Genomic DNA, 7,328 nt, shown 5'->3' on the forward strand with positions numbered 1-7,328 from the left:
AACTTCGTGCTAAGGCCTTCATTCGGGTAATGCCCACATGACCTTGATGCAGCTGTTGTAAAAGTGCACTTCTTCCTGGGGGCGGAATTATCACTCGTGCTCCCCACAACACGCATCCATCTTGCACACTCAGCTCTGTTTTTCTCACCTCATAAGGCCTGAAAACTGGATCAGGGTGTTGTGTCGCCCAGCCTTGCTGGACCCATTTAAACACTCTAGCCAACACCGGGTCTTTTCGTGTCCAGTCGCTCAATTCTTTCGCTGACACCAACGTGATGTCCTCCATCATCAACACTCGGTCCTCCATCTCCTCCCGCTGGGGAGGCCCCGGTAGCGGCAGACGGCTCAACGCGTCCGCATTGCTATGGTGTTTCCCAGGCTTATAAACAATCTCATATTCATAAGCTCTTAATGTAACAGCCCACCTCTGAATTCGGGGAGAAACCATCTGAGGCATGGCCTTCATCTCGTTGAACAGTGACAACAAAGGCTTATGATCGGTGCACACCGTAAACTTCCTGCCATAGAGGTATTTGTGGAACCTCTTAATTCCAAACATTACAGCCAAACCCTCTTTGTCTAGCTGGGAATAGTTTGACTCTGCTGGAGTTAAAGTTCGTGACATGAACCCAATGGGTCTTTCTTGTCCATCTGGCATCCGGTGTGCCAGCACGGCCCCTAACCCATAGGGTGAGGCATCACATGGCAAAATTAAGTCCTTGTGACTATCGTAGTGCACCAAAACCTCTGAAGACTGCAAAAGTTCCTTTGACTGCTCAAACGCTTTTTCTTGTTCCTCCTGCCACTTCCACAGGGTCTCCTTCCTTAACAATTTATGTAAAGGAGCTAACAGCGTTGACAGATTTGGTAGGAACCTGTTATAATAGTTAAGTAAGCCTAAATAAGCCTTCAGCTCTGTAACATTTGTGGGTGCAGGTGCCTCTTGGATGGCTTTTACCTTGTCTGGCAGGGGGTGTAGGCCCGAGGCATCCACCTTGTAACCCAGGAACTCTGCTTCCTTTACCATGAAAGCACATTTACTCCTCTTCACCCGTAAACCAGCCTCTCGCAGTCGACTTAGCACCTCGTTCAGAGTCTCCAGATGCTCGCCATTGCTCCTTCCCGTCAACAGGATGTCATCCAGATACACAGCCACCTTCGGAATTCCTGCCACCAGTCCCTCCATGATTCTCTGGAAAATTGCTGGACTAGAGGAAACCCCAAAGGGTAAACGATTGACTTGAAACAGTCCCTTGTGTGTATTGAGGGTGACATAGGCCTTTGACCCTTCTTCCAGAACAACTTGTTGATATGCCTGACTGAGGTCCAGTTTACTAAACCTTTCACCTTCCGACAGTTTTTCAAATACATCCTCCACCTTGGGTAAAGGATACTGCTCCAGCTTCGAAACTTGGTTCACTGTTAACTTGTAGTCACCACATATGCGTACGGTATTATCTGGCTTTAATACTGGAACAATTGGTGCTGCCCATTCCGAAAACTTCACTGGTTCAATTATACCTTGCTTAGTGAGTCGTTCCAACTCAGTCTCCACTTTCTTCTTCATTGCATATGGTACGGGTCGAGGTTTGTAAAATCTTGGCGTTGCGTTTTCTGTAACGTATATCTTTGCTGGTGGACCCCGCCAGGTCCCCAGTTCCTCTTTGAACACTTCTGCATTGTTCTCCAACACATCTTGCAAAGCCAGCCCCAGCTGTTCTACTTTATGTAGCCGTAGACACCCCATTTCCAGCTCCTTGAGCCACGCCCGGCCTAGCAGGTTTGGTCCCTTACCTGCTACCACCATGACTGGCAACTGTTTGACTTTATCTTTATGTTTGACAGTTACTTGGGCCATCCCCAGTGTGGGAACTGTTTCACCGGTATATGTTTTTAAAGTCACTGAACAGTCCCGCAGCTTCTGAGCCTCTTTTAACCATAACTTTCCATACTCAGCTTTGGACAGAACCATCACACTACATCCGGTATCCACTTCAAACTGCACCATTTTACCATTTAAGTTCAACTGGGTTGTGATGGGATCAACTCTTTCCCACCTGGCCTCTTCCATGTTAAACATAGTAAACACTTCCTCATCTTCCCTGGTGTTTTTATTTGTACCTTCATGCATGTGATGTGCATACTGCCTTTTTATTTTTCGGTTTCCCTTTCTGTCCATCCTACTACTCTTGTCCTCCCCCTTTTTCGGCTGGTCCCTAGAGGGCGTTGAGCGGCACATTTTTTTCACATGGCCCTTTTTTCCGCAAGCATGACATTTTTCATTTAAGAAACGACAGTTCCTTGCCAGATGTTCTCCTCCGCACCTGTAACAAGCATACTGACCAGACTTCCCTGGTGTTTTATACTCCCCGACCACTTTATGCATTGGCAGTGGGGTAGCACCCCTGCTCCCCACCCCTTCGATGGTTCTTGGTTGTAAATCACGAATGTCTTTATTCGCCGTTTCTATGGCCTGTGCCAACTTCAAGGCCTTTTCAAATGACAACTCAGGCTCCGCCAACAACCTGTGTTGTATGCGGTCATCTGCAATGCCACATACGAGCCTATCTCGTAGCATTTCTGTCAGTCTGTCCCCATAATTACAGTGTTGCACCAGTTCCCTCAGTACTGCCACATACTCCGTTACCGTTTCATTAGCCATTCTAGTCCTTGAATTTAACTTGAACCGCTGGACTATTGCACTCGGCTTCGGGTTATAATGTGACTGAAGCAAGCTCGTCAACTCCATGAATGATTTATCCCCCGGTTTATCCGGACTCAATAAGTTCCTCATCAGACTGTACGTCTTGCTGCCCACCGAGCTCAGCAATATGGCTCGCTTCCGGCCCGCATCCAGTATCTGGTTTGCTTCAAAAAAATGTTCCAACACTTCACAATACTCCTCCCAGGTCTGGGTCTGACAATCGTATGCAACCAGCGACCCCAACATGGAACCAGACATAACCCCGGCAGGCCCAGTCTCTTCGTCGTCCGACATTAACTGCACCCCGCCGTTTTCACTCGCAGCGGACTCGGAGGCATCCCATCCTCGTCGCCAATATGTTACATCTTGGGAAATAAGGAGACCACACAGTTCTGGAGTTATAAGGCCTTTCTTTATTAAGCCTGTAGGTGCGCACCCATGCTACATGTTCACAACTTCGCCATCTCCATACATACACCGGAAACCACCTGTTACCCGAGATATATATAACCATCACCACATGTTGCTAATTTCCCAGAGCGCCCCCACAGTACAACAACAGCATTACTTGCCCGATACTACAGGTGAGGAGGAGTTTTTTTAATTTTAGATGTAGGGACAGGTGAGAGAGAGAGAGAGAGAAGAATGGTTGGTTGGTAGAGCTGCTAGGAGGGCTCCCTACAGTCATGGCTGGTGAGTTATTAGTGTTAGATAGTTGGTTGGACAGAGTTTGAATTGAGTTTATGAAATGACAGTTAAGCTGGGAAGCTATATCTTTGCTGTTAGTATTGGGGGAGGTAGGGGTGGGGGTAGCAATTGTGCCAGGTTTTAGTAGGGAGTTGATACTATGCCAACATTTTTGCAGATTTTTTGAGTGTCTGTTTTGGAGACCTAGGAAATTGTTTTGTTTGTCTAGTTTAGTTTGTTTTTTCGCTAGATTCCTAAGTTGTTTATAATTTTGTGTGGTATGATTGGAATTGTCTTGTTTCCACTGCTTCCAGACCTTGTCTCTGGTTTTTAGTAGGGCTCTTGTGTCCCTACTTAACCATGAAGCATAGTTTACTTTGGCTTTTATCTTTCTTACTGGTGCAATGGAATTTACAGCTGAGATAAACATATTATTAAAATAGTCTACTGCCTGATCTAGGTGTAAGGTTCTTAGAGGCTCCCAGTTGCATTGCTTTAGAAGGTTGTTTAGGTTGTCTGGGGTTAAGTTATGATCATCCTTGATTTGTCTGTAGATTATGTTGGACTATTGGTTTCCTTCCTTAGGAGAAAAGTGGATGTTGATGGTATCCCACAATTCCAATGAAGTAGGAAGATTATGTAATTACGTATGCAAATGTTATGTTGCTCAATGTTCTGATCTTTGTCCAGTTGTACCTACTTTTCATGGGCCTTTGCCCAGATTCTTGATGCTTTCAGACTGAGAGGTATGGTGTCTTTCTTCACATTCCTAGGCCAGTCTGCATCAACATCATTGAGTGCGCATATGAGTGCTATGTGTGTGTCACGCTTTCTGTATGTTTTAACTGTGCTCACCTGGTTAATTGTGTTAATAGGTTCATAGGTGTTTACTAGTTTAATGGCCCTGGAGCCTTTACAAGCCTAGCCCATAGAAGTGCCCTGGCATCGTGCTGCCTGACTTTAGTTCCCAGTGCCTCCATCAAGCAGAACCACTTTAGTGATCTCCAGGGTGAACTTTCTATTACCCATCCACACATCAAGATTTCTCTTGAAAGAAGGACAGTGAGGTGCTCTGCTTGACATGTATGGGAAGTCTATTCCAGAGCATGAGCAGTCGCTGGGTTATGAACCTGTCCCTCCAGCATGTTCTGTTGATTGTAGTAATGAAGTTGAGGTCTCTAGATTGTGTGTTGCAGAGGGATTGGGATATTTTTAGATGTAGCATTTCTAACAGAACTGGGTCAGACATGGCTTTGTAAGTCAAGCAAAGAATGCCTCTAAGTAGGCAATATGAGACAGAGAATAGCTGGAGTCTTTTGAGTCTATCCATGTAGGACATGTGTTTAATGCCTAGGATCCTCTTCGTGAGGTACTTCTGTGGCCTCTCCAGCTGTTGCAGGTGTCTAGTGAGGTACATGCCAAATGGGGCATTATACTCAATGATTGGTCTAATGAGGGAAGAGTAGAGAGAGATGATGACCTCTTTCTTCCTGGATGCAAAAACCCTTGGTAATGAGATGTACCACACAGAAGGACTTTCTGACTACAGTGGGAATGTGGTGGTCAAAGGAGAGGTTGTTGTTAACCTGCCTCCCCAGATCTCTTATAACACCTTCAGTGTTCAGTGGGCTCCCATTGATGTGGTAATTAGTGGGAACTGAGTTTTTACCAAAGGGGATGATGACACATTTGTTGGCATTAAGCTTAAGGCCATGGTTTCAACACCAGTCATTGGTCTCAGTGAGGCCTTTTTGTTGGATGTCTGCATCACTTGGGGAGTTAATAATGGCTCCCAGCTTGCAGTCGTCTGTGAACTTTGTCAACCAGAGTCGATTTGTGTTGGCCTGGACATCTGAGAAGTAGATGCCGAACAGGAGAGGACCCAGAACCGATCCCTGTTTGACTCCACTTGTGACTGGTCGGCAGTCTGACTTGGAGTCTACTACTTTCACACTGTGTGTTCTTTCTGTGAGCCAATTTGCAACCCACCTAGTGATATAGGGGTTGATGCCTAGTTTGGTGAGTTTATAGATAATTCCTGAGTGAGGAATAGTATCAAAGGCCTTGGTCAGATTGAGGTAGGCTTTATGCACTGCCTTACCTTCATCCACAGCTCTGCTGACTGAATCAAAGACGTCAACCAGGTTGAACCGGCATGATCTCTCTAATGATGTAATCATTAATGCTGATCTTTTTCCTATACAATAATTGAAGTTCATCCCTGTTCATCAGCACCATCTTTCCATGAGGTGTTGTCAGTTGTATGTTTTTATTTTGTATTCCTTACATATGTCATGTTTTCTGGCCTTGTAATGAAATTATATACTCCCTGTATATAGAGTCCATGAAACTTACATATGTAGATCTCATATAATGTCATCAATATTTGTAACATTGCAGTGAGATATATATGTCATATGTCTTTGATGATATCCATCATGTGATGTAAGCATATTGTCCTGATCTGTGTCTTTGTATCTTGTAGGACATCAACTATCTGTATCATACAGCAGCCCATCCAGCGATCATGATGTGGTTGAAGAGGTGTCACAGCATGGTATTATGGCCCTGGCACATGGGGTCTTGAGGTGTTTGGAGAGTCCTTTCATGAAGTTGAAAATGATGCTGCTGCAACTGTAGTGACAGATGTGGAGAGGAACTTGCCTGGCTATTTGGAAGAGGCTACCACACTGGATGTTTAACGGGGATGCTGTTGACCAACAGAACTAGTTCAGACCACTGCTGATGGCAGTTCCACACATCAACCAGAAACAGTGTATCACTGTAGATGTAGCTGAACAGATGTTATGCATGGCCTGGTGACAGAGGGTTTCCACCTCCTGCTGCAGACAAATGATAGGTCACAGCAATGGCATAGGTCAGATGTCTGTGTGCTTTCCTGTAATACAGATTGTGGTGCACACCAGGTATGTATCACCCATGAAGGGCAAGAATGCAGACACCGTGAGATTATGGCTGCGTTGGGTCTCAGAATAAGAGTCTGCTTGCTGAGGCATGGTCGGTTGAAACTCTGGCCCCTAAGGTACTGCAGCTGTGTCATACTACCAGCAGAATTCTGCTTTCTCTGTCTGTGTTCAGCAGATTGAAACACAGGAGAGGCAGGCCACCTGCCCACTGAACCACCGTTGGCCATTGAAAATTACTGTCTATGGTCTAACCTGTACAAAGTTCAACTACTCGCCCATCTGCTATGGTCCTACCAGTCACAAGGTCTTCAACTCACAGTCATGATCCTTCAGCTCAACATGGTTTTGTCACCCTATCAATTTCCTCTGTGGAGCAACCAGGACAACATGTGTCTGTACGTGGTCAGGGTAGTGTAGACCATGGTGTGAGATATCAGTAAAGTCACCCTGGACTGCGTTAGAATGTGTTGAACTGTGTAGTACACATAGCTGGCTCATATTATTGACTTACCACTTTACTGTGATATGTGCCTTCTAATATTGAAATTCCTGCACTATGTCCTGTGTGGTTTGTCTTTTTTCATGTTATTACATTGTAGAGATAGGAATCTTTGTCCCTTAGTTTTTCATATAGTGATACAACTTTTTGAGTGTGTATGCATACCTGTGTCACTAGTGCCCTGAGTAGATGATCCCAGTTATGACACATTTGCGTATGTTCATGTTGTAATATATTATGGATTATGGTGTTGTATTTGATTCTCAGTGTGTACATCTAATGGGCAAGTAGAGGCAGTCTAACTTGCTGTAGTGGGGCAACACCTGCACATCAATATTCAATCTGTTTACTCAGATACTTGCAGTTTGTCAAGACTCAAAGATGTGAGTCAGATGTTGTCATGTTGCTTGGGCCTGCACTTGTGGTCACATCCTACATTGCCTACGCCTGTGTGTTCTGTCCCCTGTGTCCTCCTGCTTCTTTTCTGATACTTGTGAGATTTCGTCTTCAG

The 7,328-nt window shown here is 45.2% G+C and overlaps 1 long non-coding RNA gene across 1 annotated transcript in view; it reads left to right on the top strand.

The window, feature by feature from the left end:
* LOC122814851 overlaps positions 1-6,864 on the top strand; it is a 29,140-nt gene extending 22,276 nt beyond the window's left edge. Inside the window, exon 3 of the long non-coding RNA XR_006366914.1 lies at positions 5,877-6,864. This is a non-coding gene — a long non-coding RNA (uncharacterized LOC122814851). The remainder of the gene's footprint in view (positions 1-5,876) is intronic.
* Positions 6,865-7,328: the final 464 nt, after the last annotated feature.

Source organism: Protopterus annectens, chromosome 11.part0 (assembly GCF_019279795.1).
Source record: "Protopterus annectens isolate FY-2018-M chromosome 11.part0, PAN1.0, whole genome shotgun sequence".
In the NCBI taxonomy this organism is placed as follows: domain Eukaryota; kingdom Metazoa; phylum Chordata; order Ceratodontiformes; family Protopteridae; genus Protopterus; species Protopterus annectens.